Source organism: Bos indicus x Bos taurus, chromosome 4 (genome assembly GCF_003369695.1).
Source record: "Bos indicus x Bos taurus breed Angus x Brahman F1 hybrid chromosome 4, Bos_hybrid_MaternalHap_v2.0, whole genome shotgun sequence".
In the NCBI taxonomy this organism is placed as follows: Eukaryota; Metazoa; Chordata; class Mammalia; order Artiodactyla; family Bovidae; genus Bos; species Bos indicus x Bos taurus.
This window is the reverse complement of record NC_040079.1, coordinates 28,139,834-28,149,715: the sequence shown is the minus strand read 5'-3', so window position 1 is coordinate 28,149,715 and position 9,882 is coordinate 28,139,834. Positions and strand designations below refer to the sequence as shown.

General features: G+C 37.3%; 1 non-coding gene across 1 annotated transcript; it reads right to left on the bottom strand.

The window, feature by feature from the left end:
- Positions 1-657: 657 nt before the first annotated feature.
- Positions 658-729, bottom strand: TRNAK-UUU. The gene has a single exon. It is a non-coding gene; the product is annotated as a tRNA-Lys (tRNA).
- Between the last annotated feature and the right edge of the window lie 9,153 nt (positions 730-9,882).

Here is a 9,882-nt window from a genome sequence, read left to right as displayed (position 1 = left end):
CAAGTTTTCATTCAAGGCCAAGGCCAGGACAAGCCCCATGGAACCATTTTAAAGGAAGAGTTGACAAGAATAGAAGCCACTTTATGGTTTCATCCCTGGAGTCATGATTGTTCAATCTAATAATTATGTAACTCAGAGATAGAGCAAGTCTTAATATAGAGTCACTCATGTCATGGTTTAAGGCAAGGTTTCTCAACCCTGGCTACATTGCCTATTGAGCTGGGTAATTTTTTGTTTTAGGGTGGGGAGGGGAATTCTCCTGTGTATTTTAGCAACATTTCTACCTCATCTCTAATCCCTAGCACTCCCACCCAAATTGTGACAGCCAAAAATGTCTCCAGACACAGCCAAATGTCTGCTGAAAGGGCAAAATTGTCCCTAGTTGAGAACCACTGTGGTAAGAGAAGCAAGGAAATTCTTTTTCCTTTTCCCACCCAGTAAATACCTCCCTGCCAAGATCCAAAGCATCTGAAGTCCATCATTCCACATCCATTGCCATTCCAGAGTATTCTTTTTTTTTAATTTATTGGGCCATAGTTGATTAACAATATTGTGCTAGTTTCGCATGTACAGCAAACTGATTCAGTTATACACATATATATTCATTCTTTTTCAGATTTTTTTTTTCCCCACACTGAACAGTTTGCAGGATCTCAGTTCCCTAACCAGGGATTGAACTTGGGCCATAGCAGTAAAAGTACCAGATCCTAACCACTAGACCACCAGGGAACTCTCATACATATTCTTTTAAATTCAAAGTCCTCTGAGAAGGGATACCCAGCTGTTTTCAGTCATTGATACATTACTGTAATTGAGTTATCAGATTCCTTTCTTTCATAGATTGGCCCATTTTTAACATACTGGTGGTGAAGCTAAGGTGAGAGTAAGGCACAAAGATCTGGGAAAACCAGTTGGTTCCTTCCACGTCCAAAACATCCCTTGATCTTCCCCCGACCCCACCACAAATTCTCTTTTTCAGGAGTTCTACTTCTCTCCTGTATTATGGCAACAAATTTTTACCACGTCCCCCGTACCAGTTTCATGTCTCTCAAACTCATCCTCCTCATCGTCCTTGGACTGATCTTTCTAATCATGCCCAGTCTTAACTCATAAGTCTTTAAAGACTTGACATCATCCAGAGGAAAACATCCAAGCTCTTAATGAGGCATGCAGCCTAATTCCGTCCATATGAATGGTTCCTAACCCCATGTCTTTGCCCTTGCTGTTCGATTTCTCTTCCTTTCCCTTCCCTTTGTTTACCAGGAAAGCTTCCAAACTTTCAGTTGCAACTCACTCACTCACAGCCTTGAAAACTCCTTCTCTGATTCACTCAGCAATAATTAAGATGCTCCTTTTCTGAGGATGCCAGGTAACAGTGAGTGTATCTTTAGTGTAGCACTTACCTCTTTTTAAGTAAGCTTCCCTGGTGGCTCAGATGGTAAAAGAATCCTCCTGCAATGCGGGAGACTTGGGTTCAATCCTTGGATCAGGAAGATCCCTTGGAGAAGGGAATGGCAGTCCACTCCAGTATTCTTGCCTGCAGAATCCCATGGACTGAAGAACCTGGTGGGCTACAGTCCATGGGGTCCCGAAGATTTGAACACCACTAAGTGATGAACACCTTCACACTACCTCTTTGTTTTTAATTATTGTTTTACTAGACTTTTTTCTTCACTAGACCTTGAGTTCATTGAAGATAGAAACCATGGTCTGCTGTTTTCCTGAAGTTCACAACATGGTTTAGAGAGCCCTGTGTGATCAGGCCTCGGAATTCCTCTCCTGTCTTATCTGATTACAGTGTCCTTCTTGCTTTCAACTCCCACACCATACAGACCTTTATTCAATGCTAATTCATCGTGTCCTCTCCAACTTCCAACCTCCCCATACAGCCTTCCCTCCTGCTTCCAATGCCCTTTTTCCCTCTCCCTTGAATGCTGTCCCTGAAAACTCTGCTCACTGTCCATTGCTCAGCTAAATGTTACTGCTTCCAAGAACTTAATCTGAACTTCCAGACCAACGGAGGTTCCTCTGTTTTACACTTCCAAGACAGTCTATGCTTCTTTCTGTACCATTTTGCACATACTGCAGTAGTGTGACTCATACCACCACATTCAGGTATAAGAGATGGTACTATTTAATTTTCTAAGTAAAATTCAATCTGATTCTGAACTTTTCACTCACTAGTGTGAGGGGGAAAAAATCAGTCATGTTTTTGCAAGGCTGTTAGAGTACAAAATTCTGGAGGCCTCTGGAAAGCCTAGGACTTAGACTCTAGTCTTTAACTCACTGTGACCCATGGCCACTGCTAAGACACTCATCATCTAATTTGTATTTCATTCAAATACAGAAGGCTCTATTGCTTCATGCTAAACTTTCAGGCTCTATGAGGTCCTAGTGAAAAGTGAAACTCATTCAGTTGTGTCCAACTCTTTGCCATCCCATGGACTGAAGCCCACCAGACTCTTCTGTCCATGGGATTTCCCAGGCAAGAATACTGGAGTGGGCTGCCATTCCCTTCTCCAGGGGATCTTTCCAACCCAGTGATCAAATCCAGGTCTCTTGCCCAAGAGGCAGATTCTTTATCATCTGAGCCACCAGGGAAGCCAGGTTTTATCTATCAACCTAACTATCTATCTACCTATCATCTAACTATATATATAGATAGATAATGCTTGCATTTATCTATCTATCTATCTATATCTACCTACCATCTAACTATATATATATATATAGTTACTTCCCTGGGTTCTATCACCAAGTGTCACCCTCCTGCCACTTTCCTCTGAGGCCTCAAGACTTTCCAAGTGCCACTGCCCCCAGGATTGTAACTTTTGCTTGTAGCCATCTGAGCACCAATCTCACTCCTAATATTCACAGGGCCAGGACAAGAGAAAAGTAGAAGTATCCTACATCCAAATATTTTCAAAGTTACAAACCAAGCCAACAAACTATTAAAAGACTTCTGTTGCTCTATGCCCACATATATATGCCCTCATAATTTCCTGGAAGGCTACATTCAAGTTAAGAATCCTTGGATTCCTCAGTGTCCCATACTGGAACATGGTAGCCTAATCATAACTGGTCCTTATACCATACCCCAGCTGCATCCCACACTGTGAGGGGCCCCACATACACTGATGTGGACTCCTGTCTGCAGAACCAAGCTGTCACACCCTTCAAATAGCCACCCTTTCACCATCCTTTAGGCCTAAGAGAACTCAAGTGGCATGATAGGATGGACTAGAAGAGGCTCCAGAAGGTGAGGCTGTTTAGATTGAGAATCCTGGGTCCCAGGCACCCAGAATGCAGTCTAAAGAAGAGTGCTCAAGGTTCAGGTGGGCATATTCCCTTAGATCCACAGACTCTTCAAAAGTGACTGAAAGAGGGCCAGAGCAGGGCCATGTAAAGAGTGGGTCCCAAAGCAAGGGTCTCTCTTACCTGGGTCTGATGGTAATCTTAAAATCAAATTGTTAGGTATTGCTGGAACTAACTTCTCAGCACACAAGAAGAGGCTCCAGAAAAGAAACTTATTCGATATGCTCAATCAGTATTAATTCAACTAATACTGACAAATGGAAACCAAGAGAAAGGGCCATCAAGCTGCTGCTAAGTTAATAAACAAAATCAGTGCTTCCTGAAGTTCTATTTTAAGAAATTACCAGTTCTACTAGAAAAAAGTACAGTATTCTGTAATGAAATGTCTGAAAGGCAGATTCTTAAAGCAAATTTTTAATGCAGAACTTCTCAGAAGCTTTAATATAAGAATGTGGTCTGTGAATACAAAATAAGCAAGTAAACTTATATAGGTGTGTGTGTGCCTAGGTGTGTGTGCATTTGTGTGCACACCTGTACACACACGCATAATATATTTCTTGGCACTAGAATTCTGAAAATGCTATGAATCAAATAAAAGAAAATCACCATATCAGTCAGAGTTCTTGAGTGCCAATGACAGAAATAAAAGAATTAAATGGAAGATTATTAGATGACTCTTTAAGAACCAGGCTTAGAAAGCAAGTAGTCTTGGGCAGTAGAAACCACAGCAAGAGAGTCCAATCCTTATGTTACTAATACTGAAATAAATTAATTCCTAACCATTTCCACTTCCTTAAAGCACTGGGAAATGCTAACAAATAATAACTAAAAAACAAAACCAGGATGCAAAAGAATATGAGCCCAATTCTATCCAATGGAAGATAGAATGAAAGAGGGATATACAGAAACAATCCTAGAAGAAAATATAACAAAATGTTAGCAGTGTTTTACTGAGTGACAGAGTTATAAGTGATCTTTATTTTATTTAATGTATATGAATTACATTTGTAAGTATAAAAATAAATATTTTTAAAACCAATCTTTCCAAATCTAAAAGAAAACTTGTTCCAATGCCAAAATTTTCAAACTCCTTGTTCACAATTCTCAGATCCTTCCTGATTTCATAAACTTTGATAGTGAGTTTTTCTAATTTTTAGATGATCATTTAAGTTTCATATTACCTGAGGATTTTTGAGGCAATAAACATGATTAAAGCTCTTTTTTGCCTTTATGAATAAATAGGATATTATATATAAATCACAGTCCAGTAAATTATTGACTCTAATGGCATACCAAATCCCTGTTGTCAGTAGCTAGTATAGTCACCACTAGTCAGTGCAATTAGTAGGATCTCATAACAAAGAACTCTAGATAATGCTTGCGTATAACTTGAGGTAACTCAACTTCAAGGGTAATTTCACTTTTTTGAAACAAAATTGCCTCTTTATTGAATTAGCAACATAAATATTAATAAATTTATTCTTTATTTAAAAAAATCAGGGTTAACAATAACAAAACCTCACAATACTATCCTAAATAACACCAGTCAAAACAAAATAAAAACAATTATAATCTATTATTTTTAAAATAGCAACAATTAAGAACTATTACCAAAACCTTTAGGATGCAGTCAAAGCTCTGTTCAGAGGTGTATAACCTTATATGTCCTATTATTAAATAAGAAAGAAATAAAAATCAATGAACTAAGTCATTAATTAAAAAGAAACATTCTGAAAACAACAAAATAAACTTAAGAATAAAGAAGGAATTTTAAAAGATTAAAGTTATATTAATGATGTAGAAAATAGAAAAAATAATTAAATGTTGGTTCCTTTAGAAGACCATCAAGTCTAATAAAAGAAAGAAAATGCAACTAAAAAGATTAGAAATGAGAAAAGAGCTATAACTATAAACATAGAGAAAAATATTTTCAAGTGTAAGATTATATGTAGAAGACTGATAAACTGTTAAATTCTATAAAAATGCATGATTTGCTTTAAAGTTGCTATTTTTTAAATTTGATAAGAAATAGTAGTTAACCTGTCTAAACCTAAACCATAGAAGAAAACTAAAATTTTTAAGAGAGTTATCTTCCACTCACTTACCCTGAAAAAATTTTGGGGCCTAAACAGTGTGGTAGGTAAATTCCTCCAAATCGTCAAAGAATAGATTCCTACACTCTATACTAATCTAGAGCACGGAACAAGACTTTTCTGAGGCTATTTAAGACACAATTTAAAAATGCAAAGCTCCCCATCCTGAACCTGTGTATACCTGAAATTTTTTTAATTAAAAAAAAATAATAATAATAATAAAATAAAATCATTAAAAAAAAAGAACTAGCCAATGAAATCTAAAAAAAAAAAAGAAAAGAAAAATGCAAAGCTTTAGTCCAAACATATTCATGAATATAAATGCAATTATTCTAATTAAAATTTAAGGAGCTGAATTCAACAGTATTATACTGAAAGAAGAAAACAAACCCACTGTAATGAAACAGGATACATCTCATACAGAAATAATCCAATATTAAGAAAGTCTATTAATGTAATTTATTATAACAATAGGCCACATGATCATCTCTTGTTGCCCAGAATACATTTAATATAATTCAGCAACAACTTCCAACAAAATGCTTAGAGTGCTTGAACCAGGAAACCACTTCTTTAGCCTGATAAAGACCTTTATTTCAATCAAACAGCTAACATTAAAAGCTGGTAAAATATTACTGGTATTCCTAAAAAGTCAGGAATAAGAACAAAATTAACATTAATACCATCATATAACATGTGAGGTATTAATATTATAAAGAGAGAAAATCACTATTAAGTATACTTCAAGTGATTGTCTACTTAGAAGAGAATCAACTAGAAAAATTAATGAAAGAGTACAGAAAATTTACCAATTACAGAAATCAATAGCCTGACCCAACAAGGAGCAACCAGTTATAAAACATAACAGGAAAATGATCCAAACTAAGACATAAAATATCTAATGATACAATTAACAGGAAACACGCACCACCTACAAAATTGCTGAAAAAATATATAGGAAGCTTTCAATAATCCTGACATGTGACAAGTTCCTGAATGGCAAAATAACTATTACAACAATGGGCATTTTCCCCTAATTAATCTATGAGGTTAAAGCAATTCTAAATAAAATGCCAGTTTCTTTTGGAAACCGAGCAAACTATAACTAAAGTTTATCTGGAAGAATAAAAGCACAAATATAGCTGAAACTATTTTGAATAAGAAGAATAATGCTTACTCCATTAAAAAGTTAATCACACAATAAAGCAAATTACAAAATGACAATAATTAAAACATAGTTCAGGACTATAGAAGGATACCCCTCCCCAAAAAAAACAAGCAGATAAATAATAAATCCAGAACCCACTCAAAGTATATGTAAGAATTTAATTTTTGATAAATGTAGAATTTTCAAAACAGTAGAAGAGGGAGTTTTCAATAAGTGATGATGCAACAACAAAATAAATATTTAGAGCCTTAATCACATCTATATCAAAAAATAAATTCCATTTGGAATAAAGATTTAAATCTAAAAAAAATGAAGAAAAAATAGACAAATATTTATATAACATTGAGCTGGAAGAAAACTTTTTCAAACATATCACCAAAAGCAGAAATCTTGAAAGGACAAATAGATTTACCTAAATAAAAAATGTAACATTTCTGTATATCAAAGATACTACAAACTAAATTGGTACACATAAGACAAGGGGCAAAATATTGGCAACATATTGAATAAACAAATGGTTAGTGATTTAAATATATAGAGTTCTTACAAATCAATAAAAAATGAACTCCCAACAGAAAAACTGGCAAATGTAGTTCATTTATTCCTTTAACAGATATTTATTGTTCACCTAATGTGTGCCAGGTATTGTGCTTCAGGCTAGAAACACAATGTTGAAGAATCTAGACATCCAGACACAGCCTCTTTCATTCATTCCAGTATGGGAAACATAGACACAATAAGTAAATAAACAAATAATTGTACAAATCGAGATAGGAATTCAAAGAAACAAAGAAGTGAGAAAACAAATGGGAGGAGAGAGGTGAGCACTATTTGCAAACAATGCTCTGGGCAAGCCTTTTTAAAGATTTTTTATTTAAGCAGTTATCTAAGGGTTGTTGTTGGGGAGAGACTAACCAAGGAGAGCAGGTTGGCAGAGATAACAGCATTTACTAAGCCCCTGGGGCTTCCCTTGTGGCTCAGCTGGTAAAGAAACCACCTGCAATACAGGAGACCTGGGTTTGATCCCTTGGCTGGGAAGATAGTCTGGAGAAGGGAAAGGCTACGCACTCCAGTATTCTGGCCTGGAGAATTCCATGGACTTTATAGTCCATGGGATCACAAAGAGTCAGACACAACAGAGAGACTTTCACTTTCACTAAGCCCTGCAGGGCAGAAAAGCATGTTGGAGGAACCAGCGTGGCTACATCATGGTGGGCAATGAGAGAGAGGAGCACAGATAGGGTTGGAGAGATAGGTAGGGGTCAGATTGTGCAGGACTCTGTGAGTCATGATTAAGGGTTTAGATTTTATCTTACAATTTACTCAATTCAATTGAGGAGTAAGGTCATTGTCACCACTCTATGAAGAATGTATTTAAGTGGGTCATGGGTCATGAGTGAAAGTAGAGACAACAGGTAGGCTGGCTGTCACAATAATCAAGTGAGAACAAACAGTGATTAGATTTAAGTGATGGCACTGAAAATGAAAAGAAGAAGACATTAAAGTACATTTGGGGGACAAAATGGTTGTATTATGCTGGTCTACTTGATGTATGGGAGAGATGAAAAGAATCAAACAGGACACATAGGTTTCTGGCTTGAGAAATTGGTTTTATGGTGACGCTCTTTACTGTAACAGGGGAAACAGGTTTGGGGTGAGAATGAGGAATTAGATTTGGGACATGTTAAGTTTGAAAGATCTGAGTCAATCAAAGGAAGATATTAATTAAGCAAGCAATTAGATATGTGAGTCTAAAACTTAGAGGAAAGATCAAAGTAGGAATCATAAATTTGTAACTTATTAGCATAAAGCCAGTACTTAAGTCCATGGCAATTGATAAGATCCTCCTGGGAAAGAACATAGAAAGAAAAAAGGGACCCAGTGGAGGTTTTAAAAAAACAAAAACCGTCAACATTTCCAAGTTAGGCAGGAGATAGAGCATAACATTAGGAGCAAACAGTGAAGCAGGAAGAAAATCTGGACGGAATAGTCTTGAATATGAAGAGAGAATCTTTAAAGAAGCAGGGAGTGGTCAAGGTGAAGACAGGAAAATATCCTTTTGGATAGGGTAATATGGAAACTCCAGGAGATGGTGAAGGACAGGGAAGCCTGGCTGCTGCAGTCCATAGGGTCACAAAGAGTCAGACATGACTTAACGACTGAACAACAACACGGAGGTGGGTAGTGGCTTTAACTGGGCACTTTCAGGAGTGGGGGTGAGGGTGTCACACTGTGAACGTGAACAGAAGATCAGAAAATGAAGACAATCTATAGGATAATTCCTTAAAGAAGCTTGGTCATGAAGGAGAGCTGAGAAATGGCTAATAGATGGAAAAGATGTGCCTGAGGGAAGGTTTGGTTAAGAATACTGGAGCGTGTTTGCAGGCTCATGAGAATGATTCATTCAAGACAGAAATTGACATCACGGAAGAAAAGGGAACGCCTAAGGAAAAAAGTCCTTGTAAAGGCAAGAAGGGTTGAGATCCAAAGTCCAAGAGGAGGAGGTGGCCTTTGAAACTTCCTCCATAGTCACAAAAAGGAAGTTGGTGGTTACCAAGGCAGCTGGGTTGGGAGTGGAGGGTCTTGTGCTGGGAAGATAGACTTTGTATGTAACATCTATTTTTCAAGGGAAATTTAAAGTAAACAGGGAGGAGGAGATTGGGAAATTCTGAGCAGAGATGAAAAGGTATAAACAGAAGTGGGAAACTGAGGCTATAGTAGGAACAATAGCACCAATCTGAGGTTTGAGATAAAGGATTCAAAGTAAAACTGTGATTTCCTTAAAGAAAATGTCCAGCTGTCGCAGTCAGGCCAATGGAAGGCAGACAGTAGGTTCATTCAGAGTTGAGATTTTACCAGGAAAGTAAACTGAAAAAAATTGAAGTTCAAGACTGCTGAGAGGACTTTATTTCAAGGATGATAATAGTGATGGGTCACAGGATCTAGGCTAGACAAATAAGTGACAAGGGCTGATAAATAGTGGGAAAAATGAAGTTAATGAATTGTCAGTGAACAAGGGATCCAGGCTGATAGGAAGATGGTGATCAGAGTGGAATGACGGATAAGGTGTTAGCTCAGGTCCTCCTTCAGGTCCTCCTAGAAGCTGGGAAAGATTGAGGGCAGGAGGAGAAGGGTGACAGAGGATGAGACGGTTGGATGGCATCACAGACTCAATGGACATGAGTTTGAGCAAACTCTGGGAGATGGTGAAGGACACAGAAGCCTGACATGCTGCAGTCCCTGGGGTCACAGAGAGTCAGACACGACCTGAATAACAACAACCACTTCTAGAAGCAGACACGGAGG